The 14,530-nt window shown below is 39.0% G+C and overlaps 1 protein-coding gene across 5 annotated transcripts in view; it reads right to left on the reverse strand.

Annotated features, from left to right (window-relative positions):
• Nrxn3 (neurexin 3) overlaps positions 1 to 14,530 on the reverse strand; it is a 1,486,512-nt gene that overhangs the window by 1,082,596 nt on the left and 389,386 nt on the right. The window lies entirely within an intron of this gene.

Here is a 14,530-nt window from a genome sequence, read left to right on the forward strand (position 1 = left end):
TTTCAGAGATTCTACTTTGCTGTGTCTACACCATTGTTGAGTTCAAAGTGTTCCCCCAAAGAGTGATGCTTTCTAAAGAGAAGGACTCTGACCAGGTAAACAGGATTGTCACTGGGTAAACAGAAGCCTAAACTTAGCATTCCTTAGGGATCTCACAAGGCAGGTTCATGTTTACCAGGAAAACCAGCACCTACCTTATCTGTTGTCAAGGGTCAGCTATCTTGGGCAGGGGCATCTAGTTGATGATTAGTCTAAACAGCAAGCATTATCTCAAACACCTCCACCCTGTTAACTATCATATAAAATCTGCTTGCTTTCTCACCCAGCTGCTGCTCTATCCCAGTGAGACAGCCTGGCAGTTTGATTTCCCAAATGTGCTTTTCTTTCTACTCGAAGATCGGTCCTATTCAGTGGTCCCACTGTTCCTTCACTTACAACCATCACAGCTTCCTTTTTACCTGGGTTCTAATCAGTAGACTCAGATTCTCATGTTTAGAGCAAGCACTTTAGCAATGGAGACATCTCTCCAGGCCCCTACAGGCTGAATGCAGATGCCCCTAACATCCAACTCATACATAGAAGTTGACATGTAAGATGGAATTTGGGGGAGGTAATTAGATCATGATGAAACTCTCATAAATGGGAAGATACAAGAAATAAATAGCTTCTTGTTCTTCCATAAGAAGGTACAAGAAGACATTCTGCAAACCAAGGAGTGACCTTTCCCAAACCAGACCTGCTGTCACTTTCATCATGCACTTTCAGAAGTGTAAGAAATCCATATTCATTTTTAAGCACTAGGTATGCATTGTTCTGTTAGAGAAGTCTGGCCTTACTAGAATATGTGGGGATCTGGGTATTTATTTTAATAGTCCTACCTATAACTTGATCCATCCAAAGCCTCTATCTTCTACATGTCACAGCTGCTACCTTCTGGATGACAGGATCAACACTGGCTCTGCCTACTTGACAGTATCAGCTGTCTCATGAAATGAACCAAACAAAAATGAAAACACCAATCGACCCCTGCAATTTGATCAGCTCTGCAGGCCTTTGTGAAACAGTCCAAAGCATGAGCCCCACCCACCAGGGCTTCATCCATCCCACCTCCCATCCTTTACTTGTAGGTTTCTTTGTGGATGCTAATCCCAGCAGGACTACTACATACCTGGGTCTATTAATTTATGACAGGTGACTTAGATTTCAGGTCACAGGATTTAACCCACAGCAAATCCAAATTTGCATAAGGATAATGGGCATTCTGCTACATTTCATGCCAATAAGCCCTACTGTGGTAATTAACCACTGAGCACACTTACTGATAAGCTATTCATTAAAAAAAAAACCCTGACAACCAGCAGTGTTATCAGACTCCACAATTTTCAAATCTCTTTCCGAAATGTTTTTGCTGCCTCTAGGGATTAAAAGCTAGCAAAACCCATAAAGGAATCACCCTCAGTGGTATTTTCATGAAACCTTTGGTTTGACAAACACTTGGAGGTGAGGAGCAGTTTAAGGATTTTTACTTTGTACTTTTTACATATGCTTTCTCTTCAAATTTCCTTCATAAGAAACTGCAGTGGTAGGAGCATTTGGCCATTGCCTTGTCCATGATGAGGAAGAGCTGCTTGTTCATCTGTATAGCAGGCATGTTTTTATGAATGAATGCTCTGATGATGGAAACCAGTGGGTGTGGCCAATCTCACTAATAGTGCATTGAACTCTCAGCCTTCTCTTGCAAGAATGTTTTCACTCCCAGTCCTATGTCGGTGTCAGTTTTGCTGGTTACTCATTTGTACTTCTATTCTCTTTTTCAGGAACTCCATTAGGAACTATCCACTTGACACTTGGTCCAAACTGCGTCAATTGTGTTAATCCACTGTCCAAATAAATCTAGCATTGACAATTATAATTAACAACTGGTAGCCATAGTGGCTCCAAGGTTAAACAAGACAATTTATCCTTAGAAAACAAACAGCTTTTTGATACCCTCCATCACGCCTTTGTTCTTCCTCAGTTCCATTTGTTCCTCTGCTAAAAGTCATTTATCTATTCCAGAGAAGAACATTTAGGTCGATAGATACATGGAAATGGTTCCGGTATTCCAGTTCATGCTGGTTTCTCCCTTCCTGAAAAATCTTAGTACAAATTGCTTTAAAAAGCAATGGTAAACCCCTGATTCTGCTATGTGATAAGAGCATTATTCTTTTTTTTATGATTACATTCTTCAAGTGCTTTGTGTAGGTAAATGTTTTCTCACCAACTACATCTTTATTTTGCTGCAAATCCTTTGTGCAATAAACATACAAAACAGATAAGATGGCAAGCTATTTTAAAAAGAAAAAAAAATCCTGTCATATCACTGTTAAAATTATATGGCATTCAATGAATGCCTTAAATTGAATTGAACTCAACTGAATTGATGTTGTCTTCCAGATATTCACTGGTAGCTTATAGTTGCAAATCTATGAGGTATGTGTTCTATTTGCTAAATACATAAATATGTATCTGAAATTTTACTGTTCCATAACTGTGGCTTTTAAAATTGTATTATGATGAATAGATACTGAACCCCTCAAACTCCCAGTGGGTGGCTGTAAAATCTAATGGTAGAGTTAATCACTTAGGGGAAAGGAGAATGTAAAGGCAAACAATGAATTATATCAATATGGTATAAGGAAGTATATCTTTTAAAATTTAGATTACAAAATATTTCTTTTTTAAATTTTTATAATAGTAATTAGACCAATTTTAAATTAGAAACAAGCTTCTTTTACATGTCAATCAAAGTTCCCTCTCCCTCCCCTCATCCCCTGCTCCTCCACTCCCTATCCCAACCCCTTTCTGCTCCCCAGGGAATGTGAGGCCTTCCATGGGGGAGTCTTCAACATCTGTTATATCAATTGGAGCAGGGCCTAGACCCTCCCCAGTGTGTCTAGGCTGAGAGAGTATCCCTTTATGTGGAGAGGGCTCCCAACGTTCATTTGTGTAGTAGGGATAAATACTGATCCATTACCAGAGGCCCCATAGATTGCCCAGACCTCCAAACTGACATTCTCATTCAGGTGGTCTGGAACAGTCTTATGCTGGGTTCCCAGCTATCACTCTGTTTAAAAATATATTTCATTCATTCTTTGAGAATTCCACACAAGTATACAATGTATTTTGAGTATATTCACTTCATATTTACCCTCCAACTCCTTCCAGATCCTCCAATGCACCACTCCCAATACCATATTCTCTATTCCTAACCCATTGAGTGCAACCAGTGTTGTCTGTTAAGTGCATGTATATAGAGCCATTCACTGGGTCATGGTTATCTTTATCCTTCAGAAAAGCATCTTTAATACCTCACATTACACCCAGTGTCCATATTTGAAGACACAATCTCAACCTGTGAAAATCCTGATCTACTTATGTAGTCTTAATACATTGCATTGGAGATGTCAGGTTGTGTCTACTATTTTGACTAAAACCAAGAGCCAGTATCTCTATTTATTTTCATGTTACCCTTGGCTATTTATATGCTATGGAGACAGAGTCTGGCTGTTGTGCTAAAACATGGTTAGATAAACTAAAACCATTTCCAATCATCTGGCTCACCATTTCTTAGCCTCAGGACTTAAGTAATTTGAGGCTGGATAACTCTTTATCAGCTTAGATACACTGTCCTATACACTGTCAGATACATATTACAGCAGCATTCCTGGCTTCTACTTGCCATATTTAAGTACTCCTTCTGGCCTTTATGCTTCCTCTGTGTCAGTTTGAACAACAAAAAGTGTCTCTGGGCTCAAAATCGCTTCCAATTAGGAGTTATTAACCTGGCTACATAAAAGAAGCCAAACCAAGCCCATTCAAGGAAGAAACTATCCATTGTTCATCGCATTCAAAACACCATACCCACAACATAAGGGAAGCAAATTAAATCAGCCATTTTATGGCATTCTAGGATTATAAGACACCGTAAAGCAAATAGACATTATAGAAGAGTATGCAACTTGAATGGGACATGGGTGATGATCAAGTTGATATCCATTTTGACAGCTGTTTTTTTAAAATAATTTTAAAGATCATCTATCAGGCCCATTAAGTTAATATCAATGAAAATCCAGGATAAGAAAAATAAATTTCATCACAGACCATTTAATTGCAAAGAATTTTTAAAATATGAAATTACCACATTCAAACTTGACATATGCACATGCATTTAATTTATCCTTGAATAAAACATTTTAAGGTGAATTCAGAGAATAAATTATTCTAACCATGGCAGAATGGATCAATTTAATTGTGTAAAAAATGCAATTTAAAGAAAGAGCAACTTCCTTATAGTTAGCCCAAAAAATTCTATTGAAGCTTATAAATTACTTTCCACTCTTTTATAAACCTATAGTATGAACAGTATTGTTAGGACTACAAAAATGTCTCTGCTTTTGAAAGGATTATATGTGTGCTGTAAAGGCTAGAACAATATGAGGAAGAAATGAATGCCAGTAACTGCTAGTATCTATGGAGTACACACTATATGCCAGACTCAGCTAAAAGTTTTATTGCATCATATTATTTGAACATCATGAAAATTCTATGTGGTAGGGACTACTAAAATGCCTATTTAATAATTGAAGAAAATGAGCTTCCGGGAAGTTAACTTTTCCAAAACTCATAGAGTATTCAATAGAAGTAAAGTTCAAGTCTAGCTATCAGCCTCTAAAGTCTGAATTCATACACATTATATTACATACATCTGCTTGGAATTAGAAGAAAAGACCACTATTAATGCAACAAGTGTCAAGAGGGAACCACAAGACACAGCCTATAAAATGAAGAGAGGCAGGAAAAAAATGTTTGTTAGGAGAACAAAAGAACTCATTCATGGAAATAGAAACTGAAAACTTATAGAATCAATCAGAAATGATGGCTTTGTCTTGATATGGAAGATCTATAAGAAAGCAGGAAGAAGGAAGCCATCATACACACAGCCTTAGGTAGGAAGCTGAAGAGGACTTGGTATGATGCACAAAAAACCAAGTGGGGCAGAATGTAGACCACAGAGAAGAAAGGTAAGGACATTCATTATAATATCGCAACAGGCAGAAGAAATGTGGGAAGAGAAGTGTCCAGAGGGGAAGGACAGAAATGAGTGCGAAATAACAAGAGAAACCCAAATGGGATTTTGCAGCTGAGGGGGGTGGGGGTGGGAAGAACAAAAAATGGAGATGTGGAGGAAAATCCAAAAGTCATTATAAGATTTCTAATCTGTACGAGTGGGAAATGATAACAATCTCAGTCGCTCTTAGACTATACTAACCATACCATCATTCTCAAAATGAACACAGGCTCCTATCTCACTTCTAAATGATGCATATGCCATCTGATGCTATTTTTTCATCTATACATTCCCAAATATCACTACCATTTTTATTTTGCCTCCTTCCCTACCATCTCCTAGCAAAAGGCATTCTTTGTCTTTCTGAGTTGTAAAGTCTGCAAGTCAATTTTTATACAAGGACACATGGAGGAGAACCTATTTGCAGAAGAAATGCCTGCCAGGATATTGTCAAGGTTGCAAAAGAAAATTTCTAGGGATCGTAATATAGCAAGATGTGTAAAGATAATAGTACTTATCTATACTCTATTTGTTGTGATGTTTAATCTTGACTACTAACTTGATAGGATTTTAAATTGCCTTCATCAAAAATCTCTGGCCATGTCTATGGGGATTATCCATGTTAGATTAACTGAATTGGAAATCTCTATGCTAAATGTGGGTGGTACCATTCAGTGGGCTTGGGTTCTGGACTGACTACAAAGGAAACAGTAAGCCAAGCAAAAGCATTCATTTCTCTCTGCTTCTTACTGTGGATACAGTGTGCACATCTGCCTCCATTTCCTGTTGCTATGTATTTCTTGCCCTGATGGACTGTATTCCCTGTAAGCCAAAATAACCCTTCCTTAAATTATTCTTATCCAGACTTTTATATCCAAAGTCAGATAAAAATACCTAATACAGATGTACACTTAAAGAAACACTAAGGGGTACATGGCTTTTGTGTTGATTTGTTTTGGAAAATTTCTTTCTTTTTATTTAATTAAATATTATTACATCATTTCTTCTATTCCTATCCTTTCTCCAACCACTTCCAAGAACGTCCTCTCCCCAAACCCTCTCCCTTTCAAATTTATGGTCTCTATTTTTTATAGCATAAAACATTAGAGCATATATATATGCTATAAATGCGAGGGTGACAGGGAGAATGGAGGGAGCTAATCCATAAGTTCACACACTATATTGTGTATGTGTGCCTGGACCTTAGTGTGATTCTTTGCTCTTTAGGATGAAGGGAGAGGGAAAAACATCACAGATCTGGGATGAGCAGGGCAGGAAACTCTGAAGTGGAGATAAACTTGGTAAGCTGATATTGCCTGGCTCCGATCCTTTCAGAAGGCAGCAGCAGCAAATCTCATCACAGGCTGTTCCTTCCTCCACTTCTCTCACTCAGCTGCAGCTCTATGCCCTCCTTGGCCTTATGGAACACACCAAGCTTACACTTGCTTTAGATATTTCTGATCCTTGTTGCTTCCTGTGACAGAGTTGGCCCAGATCTGGTGCACATGACTACTTTCCTCTTGGGTCTCAACTTAATTATCTGCCACCATAAGGAGTCAATCTTTGCCTACACATCGTGCTAAATGGAGAACATCTTCACTCTGCCATTGTTCTCTTTGCTTCCTGCACACCACTCTTCCTTGTTTGGAAATATGTGTTATTTTCTTTTATGTGTGTGTGTGTTTTGTACACATGTTTTTCTGTGCATCACACCCATGTCTGGTGCCCATGAAAGTCATTAAGAGGGCATCAGATCCTGTGAAACTGGAGTTACAAGCAGTGGTGAGCCACCATGTGGGGGCTAGGAATCAAGGCCAAGTCTTTTGCAAGAACAAACTCTTTGAGCCCTGGTCCATCTCTTTAGATCACTGAAAAGACACCTTAAAGAATTATTGTCACATTTGTTCCTGGATTCCTTTATCCACAGTTTGAGTTCCATTGGCTCAGGGACCTTCTATATGAAGTCATACTGCAAACACTTGGAACAGAACCTACTGAACAGTAGGCATTCTGACAATATCTACTACAGTCAGAATAAGTGATTGAATTATATGCTAATGAGAATGTAAATGGATGCATAAATTGAAACCTGAGCAAATAATTCTATTACAAGCATTTATTAATAACATTTTTATGAGTATCAACTCTTCCGGGCTATCATTGAAAATCAATACAGATTTCTCTTGGAAGTGTCTTTTCTTTTTTTTTTTTTTTTTTTTTTTTTTGAGACAGGGTTTCTCTGTGTAGCTTTGGAGCCTATCCTGGCACTCGCTCTGGAGACCAGGCTGGCCTCAAACTCAGAGGTCCACCAGCCTCTGCCTCCCGAGTGCTGGGATTAAAGGTATGCGTTACCAACACCCAGCAGGAAGTGTCTTTTCTTAAAGCAAATGTTGGTTGTAAAAAGTGATCATTTATGGTGATATTTTCATTGCCAAAGTAATCTAAGCCAACACACCGGACAGATACATATGTGACCACGCTGATTGTGGTGCCATTCACACTGGCTATATCAAAGAACATTTTCAATATACTCATAAGCCAGGTTACATGTTTAAATCTAAAGGAACTGTTCAATCCATATACATGTTCCTGCCATGTAGAAACTGGAGCTATTGGGAAACACAGGTCACTACAGTATAATGCCATGAGGACTATTCTAGAAATTACATTGATGAAGCTGTGAATTGAGAACCTATAATACAGCGCTTCTAACTTACATGAGGAAAACAAGACACCACTACTAAAAAGGAGCAAAACCTTGAGTTTGGTATCAAATGTGGAGCATGAAGGGATGACCATGAAGTAGAGATGACAGGAAGTGCACACAGCTCCCCATGTCATGGGTAACTAATGAGCTAAGCTGTAAATGAACAGAGGGTGAGATCAAAGAAATGTTTCAGGCCATGCCTTTACTAGGTAGAGGAGAAAGAGCCCAGGGGACAAGAAGACCAAGGACAGACCGAATCTCAAAAAAAAATAATAATCAGGAAAGTAGTTATGCTCGAAAAAGAGAAATAATGATCCTGAAAGCCAGGTATAGAAAGGCTAGCAAGGGAGATTGGAGGAGGTGGAAGGAGAGGGGGTTAGTATAAACTAAACATTTTCTATTTTCTCTGGGAAATATCAAGCCACATTCTGACAGCAGTAAGGGGAAGGAAGCTTGAGAGAGGGGAAAGGAGCATTTTATTTGTTGATAATTGAGGTGCAATACTGCTGCCCTGTGCTGCATGTTCAGTTATTTGTGAAGTAAAACATTTGCTTCTGCATCTCTCTTGAAATCTGTGCAGAAACTAGTTAGTTGTGGGGCATAGTTCAATGGGGAGTAAAGCACGAGGCTATTGAAATGCCATAATAATGGAATAATTGTTTTCACATTTGCAAACAATAAAAAATAGCTAATCAATTAGCTCAATGATTGCTTTATCCCTGTAGGTGTATGTGTATAAAGAGTAGGCTTTTAAAAATCTGCTTTGAGGCATTCGAAGACACAGGAGATTTTGTCTCAGTGGGATTGTTGTGGTAGATTACATTTGCTGTAAATAGTGACATTTTCAGAAAACAATAAGTTCCACTGAATTCATCCTGAAGGGGGAAAAAAAGAAAGAAAGAAAAGCTAAATAAGAGACTCTCAAAATCAGACTGAAAATGCCTAAGACAAAGGCACTGGAGATGACTGCATTCAGCATCACAGAAAATACTAAGCTGAAACAAAATGAAAAACACACCAGGTATCTCAAGACAAAAGCCTTTTACTGCTTGGCATTTGTACCCAGAGAAGCACCTTCCCTCTCTAGTCTCATAATGAAAATCATTCCTCCATTAGCAGGTTGAACAATATCAATTTGCCCAGTCAAAGTGGGAAATCAAGCAAAAACTGCCATCCTCGCAGAACAATCAATGGCAAGGTGAAAGAAATGGGTAATTGTAGCTGGTCTCCCAGCAGGACATTCCTGTCTGATTAAATGACCTTTCCTATGAAGTGTGCTCTTCAAGTGATAGTGAGCAGCCATTTCCCAGAGCGGAATTAATTCCAGATTCACCAGCCTTCTCTGGAGGCGATTTTCCCCTTTCCTAACATAGAGTTTCATGACTGAGTTGATAACAATGGTGACGGCAGTCATGATCCAGGAATATTTAGTCTTTATCATTCATGTTGATAACAGTGGCCATGGGCCTAGCACTCTGTGTCCCTTAACTCAAATTAGTAATGATGACAGAATTTACTTAAGCTTTTTGTGTTTGTTTGGTTTTGGTTTTTGGTTTGTTTGTTTGTTTTTCAAGACAGGGTTTTTCTGTGGCTTTGGAAGCTGTCATGGAACTAGCCTTTGTAGATCAGGCTGGCCTTGAACTCACAGAGTGCTGGGATTAAAGGTGTGCACCATCACAGCCAGGCTCACCTAAGCTTTATGTGAAAAGAAAATATGGGATAAGCATGAAGTGCATTGTTCCTTGTAGACACATTTCATATACATTTGCTTCACCGTGTGCTTGGAAATTAATTACCATTGTGGATGTAACTGCTGTGGTTGTAATGGTTTTAAAGGTGGTAACCTTCAACAGACTAGGGAGAGGGAAATAGTTATGAGTGATAGATATAAAAAGTTGGCAACAGTAGCTAGGACCTCAATTCTGACCATATGGGCAAACCGTGATCTTCATGGGCTATGCATAGTCAATTGTCTAGGAGATCGGTGAGAAATGTCTTCAAAGCAATGAGCCTGGTCAAATCAAGCAGCCTCACATTTTTTTTTCTTTTCAGGGAGCTCATTCACTGTAAAGCTAAAATGCTCCCTGGAAAATACCATCTGCTCACTTGACACTAAAGTCTTCTCTTTGATACCCATTGAACTTAGATGGCCAGTGTGTCAGAGAGCTTATCTGTTTGACCATGAGTATCTCAGTATCTCTCCCTTTCTCCTCTCTCTCTCTCTCTCTCTCTCTCTCTCTCTCTCTCTCTCTCTCTCTCTCTCTCTCTCTCTCTTGTTCTTTGTAGGATATCCAGATCCTACTCATTAACCTAGTAAGAATATTGGTCTCCCTCCCAGGGAGACTCTTTAGGTGTAAGGCCTGTGCTTGATGTTTGAGCACAGGTATCTTTTCTATCTCAAGGCAGAGAACATTGGGTCTGTCAGTTAACTCCCTTAATGTGAGGACACTGGATATCTTCCATTGTCTGTTTTCAAATTCATATCTAGGAGTATTCTGATCTGTCAATTAGTTAACGTTTTAAAAACTTTTGATTCCCAGTCATTATACTCACATGTGGAGATGATATGCTGATAATAAATAAAATACTCTGGGCATTTGCTATTTTCATCTATCTTTGTATTGGCCCCAATGCCCATATTATTGTCAGAGAAAATGAAGATAAATAGGACATGGTGAGTTCTCCTATATGACCAAAGGCTCTATTGCAAATGACAAAAAACAGGCCAAGTTGGTTTAGTCAAAGGAGGGATTAATAGAATGAATTTCCATGGCTATAAATGCAATGGCAGTCTAATTTAGGAATACTTGATCGAAGACTTTGAAAATGGAACCAAAACCTAGACCTCCTTGATCCTCATCTTTCTGTTCTGTTTTTCAACATTCTGCTCTTATAATTCATCATTGTTGTAGCAAAATGGATACACCAGTACTCAGCTAAATAGCATCCCAAATTCTGACCCCCTCAAAAAAATGACAGCTTATGTCCAAAAACATATGGACCAAAATCCTGAACCCGGATGTTCCTGCCTCAAATTGAGTTAGGAAAAAAGCACCATAGCTAGAGCACAGAAGTACCTGACTAGATGGGAGATCACATACTCACTGACAGAGACAGGCATGGGGAGAAGGCCACTGAGTCACCGAAGTTTGAATGAGAAGCAGCAAAAAACAGTAAATAGTCATCAAAGTGGGGAATGGATATCATATTAACAACAACAACAACCAACCACTATCTGTTTCTCAAAAAAAGCAATCCCCTTTCAATAGTTTGATTTTGGAGCCAGGCATTGTAGCTCAGGCCTGTACCTCCCAGTACTAAAGAGGATAAGGCAGGAAGATTGCACCTAGTTTAAGCCAGGTTAGTCTCCATGATAACTGGACAGCTTAGGCTATACTTTGAGATGTTAGATCAAGACAATGAAGAGCAGAGGGAAAGGGAGAGAGAGAGATTAATTTTAAAGTAACTGAAGAGTCTCTATCTCTATGTCATAGTATTTTAATACCAAGTCTCTCTGAGGCAATAGATACTGATACTACTCCATTTTTTATATCTGTCCTGGGATATGTGATAATCCCCATCCCCTCTTGAAATATGCCTCATGCGTGTCACAAATTCCCAGAAATACAGTTTTGTCACCTCTTCTTTGGCACTATAGTGAGCATTTGGCCTGGCAGTGATGCTATTATGACTCTGCATATTAAAACATGACGATCACAGATCAAGAAAAGCTATCACCTTTTGAATTAACATGTGAACTGGCCCTAGTGTAGCTAGCTTTCTAGTCTTATTTCTTTTCTCTAAACTGTGTTGGATGAGTGTCTTCAACTTTTAAACTATGGAAACATCAGAGAGAAATAAGGTGGTCCCTGGTTGATTCATTTGTCTTTTAATTGATTAACAAAAGTATTTTAATGCTGACTGCATTAGTATTTTTATAGTGTTTTAAGTTTTATGAAGTATTTCCAGTACTTGGGAGGGAGAATGAGGCAGATGTGAGTTTGAGACCAGCTTGGTCAACAAAGACCAGACCCTATCTCAAAAAATTAAACAAAAAAATATGGTTTTCTCCTTACATTAAAATGATTAACATAACTTCTTTAGAAATAAGGAAGCTTAGACTTGGGGCAGTCAAGTGACTAGCTATATGTCAGACAAACCATGAGGGATGAGTTACAGAGAACACAAGCCTGAACTCAATTTCCTTCTGCATCCCTCACACTGACTTGGAATCTTTCTCTTGGACTTGCTGACTCTGAGATGTATAATGTTCTTAATACTAGAGAAAGTGGGATATACAGGTCCATACCATGACCCCAAGTCACACACAAACAGATGGACATTTGTACCCTCCTAATAAATTAGGAAGGATACTAATAAGAGCGAGGTCTTGCAAAACAATGAATTAAAGGAAAGGGTGTAAAAGGAGAGGGGAAAAGACAGTGAGTGGAAAAGTGATAAGGCAATGTAAAAGTAAAATTAAGATATAGCATAAGAAATTAAGGCATAGCATAAGAGACTAGCAGCAGAAGACAGTGAGACAGAATAACATAAAATGAGTATATTTTTAAGGCAACAACAAACACATTATCCCGAAGCCTGCAGGTGCCAGCAATTTAAATAAGCATATAGCAATTAACAGAATTAACACAGCCTTAAATAGCTTGGTTCACCAGATGTGGACTCCTATGAGGGTTCTATAAAATGTAAAGTTATTACAGATGAAACCATTAATCATCTGTTCAGAGACTATCTCTGGCTGCAAAGACCAATTCAATTTTAAATGTCTAATAATCACAAAGAGATGTGGAATGTGATATGCACAATGGTGTTCCCCTCAAACCTTTTTCCTTTGAATATATGTTCCATCCACCCAATTTTCCTGGTTTTCCTCCTATTAGAAATGCCATGAGAAAAGATGGTGAGAAAAGCCAGTCTGCGCTAGAGGTCTCAGGAAGCTTGTGGGTTGCGCTGTGGGCAAAGAGAGTCTCACACACTGTGTGGGGGGAGAAGTGCCAGCAGGAGGAGAAAGGGGGACATTGCAGGAAGAATCTAATTGAACAGTGCAGAAGGTGCAGCGTGTAGAAGGGCATTATGATGGGCTTCAGTGAACTTTCCCTGCTTCTGAAGGAACCACTGTACAACTCAGTATTGCCATAGATTGTCCATTACTACTTGTGCTTTATCCAGCAACAGCGGCCTAGCTATGCCAAAAACAGAAGAAGGGGGGGAAAAAAAAAGGCATGCCCTGAGAGGGCAGCTGGAAACTGAAATACAGGTCAAGCAGAGACACTTTCCTGTGGAGACGGCTAAGGATAGTCATCTCCTGCCCGGCGCTGAACCTGATGGATTTCTTGTCCCAGGTCTGCTTTTCAACTTCCTGGAAAGAAAATAAAGTGCTCTGGGTGTAGACAGTAGAGGGATGAGCTTTTATCAAGGAATTAGGGCCTATGGAGTAACATGCCAGGAAGACGGTGTCATTCAGTGCTTAGGATCTTTCAGTGGTTCTGTGTAAATACAGAAAAAAAAAAAAAGACCAAGTGTACAGTGTTAAATAAATGACCTGGGTCCTAGCTAATTTTGTGATCATACCTCCAAAACTTCTGGTATTATGATTTGTTCTGTGGTATTTATAAACAGTTTATAAGTTCCTCACTGTTTATTAGATGCCCTGCCTTCTTGCCTTTGCTCACACTGTCTCATTAGTCAGATCTTTCTTTCCTGTTTTCTACATTCATCTTAAGGCCTCAGTTGGGCACCATGTCCTCCAAGAGGTCTTTCTGGAACTACAGGATAATACTAACTCTTCCTCAACTTCCCCATTACAACCATGGATGTTTTATTTTGTGTACTGACTACCTTTCAGGAAAATGACAATGATCTATCTGTCTCCTCCTACCAAGTTTGTAGTCCTCTAAAGCGAGAACTTTATCTGTATCTATCCTAGCATAGTCTTTGGCTATATGTTGTCAGTACTTATATGTATCTACAGGCTCAAAACTCTTAGTTCTCCAAAGAACATACGATGAAAGTCTTCTTAAATTAGTTTTTGGAGGATTTCATGGAATAGCTTTTGATCATAATAAGTCATGCACTATATTCCTTCACTCCCCACTGTAGACATACCCCAACCACATGTCCTTTTTTTTTTTAATAACTCACCAAGTCCAGTTTGTGCTGCCCATACACCCATGACTGTGAGCCCATTCATAAGCTGAGTCACACCACCAGGAAAGCCAAAAGAAAATTGGCTTTCTCTCTCCCAGAAGCCATGAACTGTCAGTACCGCCTTGGTTAGGGGTGGAGACTCACAAGCCCCCCACACACACCAAGCTAGAAAGTTGACAGGGCATAATTTGAAATTCTAACCCCAGCATCAAGGTAATTAGAGATGAGAATTTTCAAGTAAATAGATCTTGATGTGATTTATTTTTTAAAAAATCTGGAGAAATTCTTTAATTCTTTTCCCACCAAGTCAGGAGATAGTGAGAAGATGATACTCTGCCAACAGGAAGAATCCCTCACTAGAACCTGAGTGTGACAGTTACTGATCTCAAACTCTCAGCCTCCAGAGCTGGAAGAAATAATCTCAATTTTTTATAAGCCAGCCTGTCTCAGGTACTTTGCTATAGCAACCTTAGCTAAGAGAGTATTGATCTTAGAGCTCCAAGCAGCTAGTTCATTTATTCATTTATTCTAGATATGCCATTGAA

This window comes from Cricetulus griseus, chromosome 5 (assembly GCF_003668045.3).
Source record: "Cricetulus griseus strain 17A/GY chromosome 5, alternate assembly CriGri-PICRH-1.0, whole genome shotgun sequence".
Lineage (NCBI taxonomy): Eukaryota > Metazoa > Chordata > Mammalia > Rodentia > Cricetidae > Cricetulus > Cricetulus griseus.